An 11,544-nucleotide genomic window follows, 5' to 3' on the forward strand; every position below is an offset into this window, starting at 1 on the left:
TTTCATAACTGAACCAACTGAACCAGCCTGGGAAGCTTTCAAGTCAAGTCAAGTTTATTTGTATTTCACATTTGAAAAACAAGGCAGTTCAAAGTGTTTCACATCATAAAAACATCATGCAGTCATTACACAAACATTACATTTGGTCAGATTTCATCAAAATCATCAAGCAAACGCATCAGATATGTTAACCAGAGTGAGAGGCAGCTCTAAACAGGTGAGCTTTCAGCCCTGATTTAAAGGACCTCAGTGTTTCAGCAGCTTTTCAGTTTTCTGGAAGTTTATTCCAGATTTGCGATGCATAGAAGCTGAAGGTTTGTTTTGTATACCTGTGATAAATCACGGCTCCAGGCCTTTTTCTCATTAGAGTAGCCAAAGAAGGACAATGGCAACTTGAGAATGGTTCGAAAATGCTTCTAATTTGATGATGGGGTGTGTGGGCGCGTGTGTGTGCGCGAGTGTGTGTTTGTGAGGGTGTGAGGAGGGGCTTTGTGCACTCGTGCAGGGAGAGTGGATGGAAATCGCCTCTGTACAGGATGAAAGCCTCGGAGGACGATCCATTGACTATGAAATGTGATGATCCTGCTTCACCCTCTGACACCGGGAGAGTTCAGCTTAACATTGCCCTGGGCACTAAACCTTGGATTCTGCTGTGTGAAGACTTCAGAGTGTGTTCATAATCAGGCGTGCCGCTCTCTCTCTCTCTCTCTCTCTCTCTCTCTATCTCTCTCTCTCTCCCTCTCTCTCTCCCTCCCTCTCTTTTTGACATATAAAACACCTGCCTCATTCTTCATCTCCTTACATTGTACTCGCAACATTTTAAAATTGCATTCTGTCTGTCACACACTCCGTAAGGAGATGGATGACTCATGGAAGTTCTGAAGGTTTATTTCCATATATTTTCGCTCATAACTGAATGATTCACTGGCTTTCTCTGTGACTGCGAGTGTATTTGAACGGGAAGATTTGTGTGAAATTATGCTTTGCATGTTGCTGTTAAGTCAAAGAGAAGTGTTTATGCAAGTGTGTGTTTCTGTATCCCAACACAAGCCCCTGGTTGGGTGACGAGTTGTTGGCACGGTTGTGGTACCCTGCTGGGACCAACCCTGCCCAAGCAGCCTGGTGGAGGGGACAAGCTGTGGCATGTATGCACACACACACACACACACACACACGCACACGTACACGCGTGTGCACACACACACACACGCACACACACACACTCTGTGCATATCCAGGAACACACATAGAGCAGCTGCTCCTTCTGCAGCTGCTGCTGTCACCCAACGCGCAGCTCCCTGATCCACAGGACGATGGGAGGAGAAGAAAAAACAGAAAATAAAAGGGAGGGGAAAACGAGAGAGACGGAAAAGTGGGAAGAGGGTTAGAATAAGGGAAGGAGAGAAAGCTGAAAAAATAAACAGAGGATATGAGGAAGAGATGAGGAAGAAGAAGGTAATGGAAATAAATTGCTAAGGAGGTTCAAGTGGAGGAAGATTTAAAGCAATACACACACAGATAATCAGCCTCCACTCCCAATCTACACCTGTTACTGATAGAAAGTCTTAAATTAGAGGTAGAAATATTTTGAACTGAAGTTTTGATGCTAAATACATTTATCAAATAATGACATTGGCTGCTACAGTTTTCACTCTGACCTGATCTGATTGCTGTTAGAACAACACGGCATAGAAAGCAGGTGAAACATCAGTCATAAAATGTTATAATGTTAAAGAAAATCACTGAGTTTATAATCAAGCTATCAAGTTTATTTGTATAGGACATTTCAGCAACACAGCAGTTCAAATGCTTTACATAAAAACATCTTAAACATGTCACACAGCTGTGAAAACCAGTAACAGAAATTACATTTAGTTCAAATCCTAAAAACATATCAAATATGTTGGTAAATGTTTGATTTCTAAAGCATGAGATGAAATATTTTAATGATTTACCAGATTTACCACATGAGCATATTTTATCAGCCAAATCAACGGGTCATATCAAAACAGAGAGGAAACATGCTAATGCTAGCCTGAAATCTTAGCAACCTGTTCTGCATGAAAACATCATCAGCAGAAACAAAACTTCAGTTAAAGACACTCAAGCCCACAAAGAACTTCATGAATGGCTCACAGAGGCTCATGTCATGATTCTGGTTGTTAGAATGTCGACTAACAGAACCTAAAATCCAAAGTCCGTCCGTTTGATACCAGAAGAGGAATGTCGAGAAGCTCTGGAGAGCATCTCCTACCCTTTGGATAAAAGTGTTTCACAATGAATAAACATAAAAATAACTACAGACTATGACTGTATGAGTTGGGACAAATATTTAATGATTAAACAAAGGAATGAACTTACAAACTGGAGATGGTATGAAGGAAAAAGGCAGCAAGAAATGAAATGATTAGCCGGATGATCTGATGATGAGATGATGGGAGGGTGATTACAGGTCAGACTGTTTAACAGAATGAAATCAACTGGAAGGCAGGAAACTAGAAACAACTGGGGGCTAAGAGCTGAATAAACACTACAGGAGAAACAAGAAACAGGGAAACAATAAGTGACAAGAAGCACAAAGCTAAACACAATCCAGGAATACACTGAAATACGGAACAAGAACCTTAAAACTCAAAATGAAAACAACAAAATGAGGCATTAAGTGTTCCTGTAAGTCATTACGTTTATACTGGCAGGTGAATGACTCAGAAACTCATCGTCTTTGGTTATTGCTAACTGTTGAACAGGGTATTTTCCAGTCAAGTAACTATGCTACCTTCAGTTATAAAATGCTGTATATATCAAACATAACGTGCAATAACTTGCAATTTAACACCTTGAAAATGTCTCATAATAATGTAGTATATTAATATTGCAACAGGAACTAACAAACTGCATCTGCTGCAAAAACTCCTTCTCAGTCCAACGCTCAGCAGAACGGATGTAAATGGACGCCATGAAGAAAAGTTCACATGAAGACGTGCTGACAGGGCGTGTTGGAGAGGGAAGTTCTTAAAGAGACAGACGCCTAATTCAAGGTGACAGATGTGGCTACAATGATTGTTTTTCATACAGCATTTTCAAATCAACTGATGGATACTTGATTGTAATAATGACACTATGTGCCTGCAAAATACGGCAATACTGCCCCTTTAAGAGACTCAGCTCTGACTCAGCCCAACACACTGGTGTCATGTGATCAGAGGAAACCATTTTGATTGGCTAAAAGCTGCTCAACTTGATCTAGTGCTGATTGCTTTGGCTTGAGTCATTACAAGGTCACCATATTTGTTGGCGAATTATTTCTGTAATAAAACTGTTGAAGAAGAATTTTTGTAGGTAAAATGTTTGCTGGCAAATATATATATATATAAAAAAAAATCATACATAATTGCAAAGGCTAAGTATCCATTGTGTAAAATAAGTGTAATGAATCTATATGTCTTCCATATCGGGCTGCTAAGGCTCTAAAGCAGATGAAGAGGAGGCAGCCACAGGGCAGGGAGGCACATCAAACTGTCAAATTACCAAAGTAATTAGTTAATTAACAACAAGGGCCTGCAGCTGAAGTCTAATATAGACCTTCTCCAGAACAAGCGGACCTTGAAGGCTACCCCAAGCCAAACAATAGACTAGCTTAGCATCTCGGTCTTTGTCAGTGTGAGGGAGACACTCAGTGTTCACGGATCTCACAAGCATAAATCTGTTCATTTAGAATGAATTCTTCCTGCTGTACGGGTTCGGATTGCTTGGTTCACAATCACACAAAGATAGTGGATGAATTAACTTTCTGTGACGTTGTTTACCCCACAGCATGCTGCATGTTTCACAGCATCCAATGGAGAACAACAAAACATTTCTCATGGAGTTTGATGGAATGCAAAATCTGAAATTTGCAGCAAACTGAAGAAGAAGAACAAGAAGAAGAAGAAGAAGAGAGGGAGCTGATAGAGTCTGCCCCGCATTGCTTCATAGCCACAGGCAGTTGCACAGCACAGGAGAAATGTGCTTACATCATCACATGCTGTCCCGGCGTCCTGCAGAGGGCACTGCGAACAGATGAAACGCAGAGCGAAGGAGGCAGCCAGCCGGCCAGGAGGAGCTCACACAGGCACTCCCACGCAGCTTGGATATCTGACATTCTTGGCAGCCTCTCTGAGAGGTCAGTGGTAAAATATTCGAGCAGAGCTAACCTTCAAGAGGGACCGTGTACTAGCAAGCTGAGACCAGAGGCTTAATTCATCACTAATTAAAGTCTACATGCGGTACAAGGATAAATCTTTCTCAGTGAGTCTCAGACTCAAGTATCCGAACTAACAGTCCTCTGATTTGGACAAGATATTTTCCAAGTAAGGCAGTGGGTGATGTGAAGGCAAGGGGAGCACTTTGTTGAATTATGTTATGGCTGTAATTCTGCAAAAATGGAATACAGCAATCAGACTTTATATGCAGTTATCTCTAAATGAGCTTATTTGATCCCAACAGTGTGTGTGAATGTGAAAGTCTTCTACTGGATCATTTTACTATTGAGTTAATATGTTAATTATCAACAGATTATCATCATGAAATGGCTTAAAAAAACTAGAAGTAAAGATGTAAAAGTTTATGCAAATAGTTTAACAAATTTATCAACTTAAAACAGAGAACAGATGGATTTCATCTGCAGTTCATGATCAGAAAAAGATCCCAGAAAATCTCAGAAAATCTTTATATTCAAACATCCAAACAGTGGGAATAAATGTGCTGTCAGGCAGCACTGGGCTGCAGCTGCTTTGGCTTCATTAGGCTCTGATTGGTTGATACATGAATGCTTAAAGCTAAGGGTCTAACTTATAAACATGGGTACAAAGTGGATAGAAACCTTAGCCGAGCCCAGAGGAAGAACAATGGATTTGTTGGTTAAAACCTTATGAGTTATCCAATGTAATAAAAACAAAACTTTAAATCTGAATCTCCAAATTGAAAGAAAAATCACAATAAGAATGCAGAAAGCTCTGATTGTCAAAAGTATCTTATTTTTACTATCAGTTAGAATAAGACGAGGAATGGCTGACTGGATATGTGTGATTAGTTCAAAGGAGAAACTTCTCTAATGACAGCCCAATTACTGCTAATTGGTTATAAAGATTTTTACAGGGAGCATGTGTTTCCATTTAATCAACCTTTCTTTCAGAGAAGGCCTTACTTATTTAGGCAAAAGAACAATATCATAAGAGTCTTTGACTTGATGTAAACATTTGATCAATTTGATAAACGGCCCTGAACAAAATATGCATTAAAAGCAAATTTCTAGAAAAAAATGGAATGAATACAATGTTTGCACACATGCAAATGGAAAACAGTCGTAACGCTTCAGCGTCGTGGAAAATCTAAACATATTTTCACAATTTTGCTGTTTTGGAACCAAGACTTTGTTTGCAATTACTTCGATGGAAATCTTCTTGTTTTTTTTTTAAGTCAACAGATTGAAATGTGACGCAGCTGTTTTTTTATTTTTTTTTCAGTGCATCTCATTGAGATCAACAAGCTCAAGCTGTAATTTTCTGGCTGTTACCAGGATCACGCCGCAGATGCCCCGGCCGGAGAGGACCGGTGTGAACTCAGTGGCACTGCATCTCCTCCTGGTTCCTCTTCATCGCCGCTGCAGCAGCATCTCTGCATCTGAGGCCAGCGAGTGCAGAGGAACAGAGCCTTCATGGCTTCCAGAGGCGTGAGTAGCCAGCTGTAGCGCCGTTTGGGATGCTGATTGGAAGTGAGTGTTGAGCGCTCAGGACAATTATGGAATCATTACTACCACCACACCGCAGGCATAATATGAACACTGTGCCATTTGTCAAGTAGCCGCAGCTTTCTAATCAAGCTCGCATGTGTTTGCGTGTTACTTTTAGTGTGATGGAGAATACACGCACATGTGCCTGAGCCTGATAGCCTTGGCATGTTGGCAGAGGAAGTGGAATGTTTCTCAGTATGTGTGTGCACATGTTTGTCAGAGGCTGGGGATGAGTCAAAGCCCTGCCCAGTGTTTTCTGCATGTTTATTTGCCTACATTTGTGATGGCATCCAAAGCACAGCACTTGGATAAGAGTGTGTGTTTGTGTTTGTGTGTGTGTGCATTATTGGAGAGCAAGGAATGCCCTGCCTGTGTGCAACTGTCTAAACATGTCCCTGTCAGCTGTCTCTGTGCTCCCTTCATGGAAACATAACTGAACATGAGTTATTTGTTATTTTCACCACACCCAGAAGGATCAGCTCATATTGGTGCTGAGGAGGGAAGGAGGGGGGGTGAGGATGACCTCTGTGACCTCTTTCAGTCTGTAAGGCCTACCAGCTAATGCTCCTCTGAGATGATTATAAGGAGGATGATTGGAGGACAGGGACAAAATGCCACACTTTCCTTGACTTTCTGTTTATGAATATTGAGAACTGATTGGGACCAATACAATCTGATCCTTTTGAATGACTCTGTGGTCTGAATGATAGAACTGGAGTTGGTTAGTGGGAGCCGTTCTTTATTTTTTACAACTCTGCTTGCTTCTAATGCTCTGCACACACTGCAGTAGCTCTTATTATTCTGTTTAATTAAAAAATACATTTATTTAATTGGCGAATAAATGAAATGGAAGGACTGAATATTTGAGTGCATTCTCATCGCTCACCGTTTGTTTTTGTCACACGTCGCGATGCGTTCCCTGATGTCTAACTGTTGTTGCTCTTTGGTTAATGCTTATAGTTAATGTTGTTTACTGTTACTGCTTTGCTTTAGCTGTTATATTTAATTGTGCAGAAGAAAATGTTTGTTTCTGCCAAAGCAGCTCAAGCAACTTTACTTTTTTCCTCTAGTTTCTTACTTTTTTCTTTCATTTTGTGTTTGTGGAAAGGCATATTAGTAATATGACTAATATCTTAGTCATATTGGAAATATCTTAGTCATATTGGAAATATGACTAAGATATTATTAGTACAAACAACACTTGTTGAAAAAAACTACAGGGATATTTGACATTTACATATTGAAGTAGCATATTTTATGAAAATAGAAACTTTATTTTTTGTATGAACATACTGTGGGTATTTACTTAAGATGATGAGTCAACTTTATTTGTGAACTTCACCCACAAAAACAACTAAAAGAACTATGCTACTAGCGAAGTTTCAACATTTCTTTATCATTTCCATAGTTTAAAACAAAAGTGGTTAAAGATTAGGGTGATGGCCAGGATGCTTTCCAGTCTTTAAGACAATAAATCATCAAAATGCAAGAAGAAACATGCAAAAGCTCTAATGGGAAACTTCTTGACTAAATTTTAAATCTAAATCTGTCTAAGGTCTGAAATAGTTGTACATGGTTAAGAAACGGTTTGTTTATGGGTTCAAAATGGAAGTAGGGTTCAGCGACACAAGCAGGCCATTGTTTCCAGTCAGAGGTGTGTCCAGCGCTCCAGGTGGTCTGAAACACGTTTATCTGCTTTAGTTTGGTGGTCTGTACATGATAGGACCACCCACTGACCTGACCTGACTCCCCTCACGCAGCAGAGGTACCTTCACATCTCCTGGTTAAAAATAAACTCCTTGTTTGACGTTGGGATGATTGATCAGTAGATATCAGAGCACAGCGTGTGAGCGAGTTTTCTCTGCAGTAGGCAGTTTGTTGATCTGTTTTGAACCTGATTGTGTCCTCAGGTCAGGGCGTTATGCAGTGACTCATGTAAATCACAGAAAGCCTCTCTTCATGGGAAACGACCAATCAGTGCAAGGCAGCAACAAGCAGGATAATGAAGGTTTAAGGAGATGTTGATTTGAGTTTTTGTAGTTCTGGTTGTTTGCCATCAATCATGACCATGAGTTAAACTGAACCCACTATGAAACAGTTTCATTCCCACTTTGACTGTATTTTGTATTTTCTGTTTTTTTCATTATCCTTTGGTGTTTGGGTTTTATTGTGTATTTTGATCATTTTCTTCCTGATGTTTGATCAGCCTAAACTTATTCAGTTAAGTTTTCTGTGTTCATTATTGTTACAATGCCCTTCATCAACCCACTTTTAGTTCATTTGTTCATGCTTAGTTTCTTATTTTAGTTGGTTTTTGTGTTCAGTTCTTTGCACATTTGGATCGATTTTATTTTTTTCTATCTGTGTTAGTCTTTTCCATTGGTTTGTACTTCCTTTTTGAGTTTTAGTTCAGCTACCTCTGTGTTAATTAGTGTCTCCTTGCTTTCCTTCTGCCACAGCTGCACCACATCTGTTCTGTAGTTTTTCCATTTCCACGCCGGCCTCTGTAATTAAGCTCCTCATTGTCGGTCGCTCCTTGCCAGACTCTTTGCGAATCTTTCTATAGTTTTATGACTTGAATGGATATTATCTACTAGTAGGAGTGAAACTTTGTCATATTGCATTAGAGGGAACTGTGCCAAACAGGAATAAAAACTAAATTAAATGAAAATCAAATGTAATTAAAAGATTTCAGATGATAGCATACAATCAGGCTAAACTGAGTGATTTTAATGCTCACTATGATTTCATCACTCAGGTTGGGTTTAATGCCAGATGAATAACCATGCTTGTTTCTAACTGAATCATCAAATCCTTTATAAAACCAGGTCTCTGTTCTTCCCTTCAGTATTAAACTCACAGTTATGCAGAAACGGCACATCGCCTGCCCTTGAGTAATCCCTGTTTGACATCGCTAACCAAGATCTCTGCAGACAAAAACAAGCTATTATTGTATGTCAAAAGAGTTCAAAGATACATCCCCATTGAAACTGGAGAGGGGACTGCAGGGTCTGACAGCCATCTGCACTGATAAGGCAGCAAAAAGCATGAAGCATTCAGAGAAAAGAAGTTTCTTCTTAGCATCAGCTCTGATGAATATATTTAACATCCACTTCTCTTGGTGTGTTCAAGAACTATGAAGAGCTAGAGAGAAGGAAGTGGGAAAAGAATGGAAAGTACATGGGAGGAGTAAAGGATAGACTAAAGTAAAAAATAAAACAGATTGTTCCTCAGTGGGAAAAGCTGGCAAGGAGTTCACACTGGGTAAACATTTTCATCGCAAAGCCTGTGGAGCGATTGATACCCTGGACAAATCAAACTGTTTCACAGTTTGCCTGCATAAAACACAAATACCATCAGCTTCAAAAACCCTGGTCTTCCTGGAGCATATGGGCTGGGCTCTGCTCCTCTGGGTTTACAGAATCGGTCTGCGAATCGATCAGAAAAACATCATTTCAAAGGATTCCAAAAACCATGAGGTCTTTCTCTCTCTCAGACATTAAGAAAACAGACTTGAGTGTAGACAGCCCTGCAGACACTTGTGGCTGTGGAGTCCCCAAAGGCCCGGATGGTCTCGTCTTTTTACTATCAAAACTAGCAGCACAAACAGTGCATCAGTCTATTTCTATCAGAAAGACGCAGAGACTAAAGGAAACGGAGTGAAAATGGTGCAGGACTTCATCAGACAGAGACAGTGATTGGAGAATAGATGAGAAAGAACGAAGGCTTTTGACTCTGAATACGGACGATGGATAACATGTGTGCATCGGTTCTGCTGACCAAGCCTGCAGCAGCTCACTGCTGCGAAGCTGCAACATGTGTTTAGGCTATCAGAGCCATTAAAGTCCCATTACATAGTGCAACAACAGGGATCATAAGTCTTTCAGACATTCTTTGAACTATTTATCATGTAAATTTGCCGTGGAAGATGCATTTACATGTGTATAGAGATGCACAATGACTTAATCTCTGTTTTTATTGAATGTGCAGTGCAGAACTTTTGACATTAATGTTGAAATGCTTCACTTGGAGGGATAAAGTGAATTACCGTTCTAACAAACAAGGACGCACAACAACAACAAGAAAAAAAAGAAGAAGAAGAAGAGGTCATTTGTTGCTCATACCTTTGGTAAACCGGTGAAGTCAGTAGTTCAGCGCTGTATTCCTTACAGTGGAGACAAATGGTGCTCTGACCTGTGGGGAAGGAATGCCAACTCTCACCACAGCTGCAAACTGAGGCCGAGAGCCTGCGCTGACCGTGGGGTCAAAGGTCAGCGACGATGTGACTCGATCCCACACAATCAATACACACGAGGTCCTAGCCTTTGGCGAGTCTGCTCTAAACGGAGCAGAGCGACTGGAAAAAACAGTGAAGAGAAAACCTCCAAGAGACGGGAAGCCACGAGAGAATAGAAAATGTGTTTTACAGAATCTAAGCAAGAATGTGTGAATAAAGAGAAAATGAAGAGGAAATAAACAGATTAAATAATTAATTCAACTTTTAATTTTCTTTAAAGAGGCAGTATCATGCAAAATAGACTTAGAGTTTTGCATCATGTTATAATGTTTTAATGTTTTTCCCTCATGAGAAACAAACCTGGAGTGTCGCTTTGATTCTTTCATACATGTTTGAGAAATCCTTTAATCTCCATGGCAACCAGTCAGCTTTTCAAAACAGCTGGGTGGATCTAGCCCTGTCTGGACGGTGCATTCTCCTCCTCACATGTGATGCCACTGCTCTGCTCCTTCAGACTAGCCAGCAGCAATTAGCAAACACCTGGTGGAACTGCACGGCTGCTAAGTTCATTAAATGATCTACTTCTCAGAGCAATGCTGGTAAAAACGTTGCTAAAGCATCGATGGAGGAGCCATGTTGAGATGACTTTCTGAAGGCGGAGCTTCAAAAAGAGCAGGACTTTCTTAAAGAGACAGAGGCCCAATTTCAAGGCGTTAAATTACAAAGTTAAATTTCTTTCAAGTCATGCTGGATATATGGCATTTTTATGACAAATGAAGATAATCTGGTTATTTGATGATGCTATAAAATGGCACTGTGTGCTGGGAACATACATAATACTGGCCCTTTAAGACAGCAGAACCAGGAGAGACACTTTGACTATGGGAGGAGAGAGAGAAGACATTTCTTCTATTGAAGACATAAAACATATACAAAATCAATTAAAATATATAAATATATAAGTAAGACAACAGTGAAGTAATAAAAATACAAAAAAGTTTCCAACATTATACGCCTTATTATACAAGTAAGTTTTAAGTAATGATTTAAAAGAAGACAATCTTTATAATAAGAGCAGATTTGTAACAACTGTGATACATTCATGCAAATATAAGAAACATTCATAAGCACCAAAGCCTAATAATTAAAATTACTGCATGCAAAATGGAGCATTTTCTAGGTTTTCCCAGTAATCAGTACTTCCTGTGCACTTTCCTAGGAGGCATTAGACAAGGTAACTCTCTCCACTGAAGCCAAATGCAGCTAGCTAACTAAACAGATAATGAGCAATTTTTGGTATGGAACGTGGAAGGCAGAGCGATTTAATTACAGCCTCTGGACACAAAGGCCTGTAAATAACCCAGCCATTTCACTAATGTCTTCATTAGATTCCCGTTCCATCAGCTGGATACAAAAACATTTTGGTTCTGCTTCAACACTGATATAAATTCATCAGACTGAACCAATCACAGGAAGACATTTTGCAGTAAAAATCAAACTGTAAATTTGGGCCGCGGCTGTAAATGTTCCACAATGA

At 39.9% G+C, this 11,544-nt stretch overlaps 1 long non-coding RNA gene across 1 annotated transcript; it reads left to right on the top strand.

The window, feature by feature from the left end:
* Positions 1-3,668: 3,668 nt before the first annotated feature.
* LOC103147282 (uncharacterized) lies at positions 3,669-10,204 on the top strand. Its single transcript, XR_477259.2, has 3 exons — positions 3,669-4,162; positions 5,558-5,710; positions 8,619-10,204. It is a non-coding gene; the product is annotated as an uncharacterized LOC103147282 (long non-coding RNA).
* The last annotated feature ends 1,340 nt before the right edge of the window (positions 10,205-11,544 follow it).

The sequence above is a fragment of the Poecilia formosa genome, unplaced genomic scaffold, assembly GCF_000485575.1.
Source record: "Poecilia formosa unplaced genomic scaffold, Poecilia_formosa-5.1.2 Scaffold178, whole genome shotgun sequence".
Classification (NCBI taxonomy): Eukaryota; Metazoa; Chordata; class Actinopteri; order Cyprinodontiformes; family Poeciliidae; genus Poecilia; species Poecilia formosa.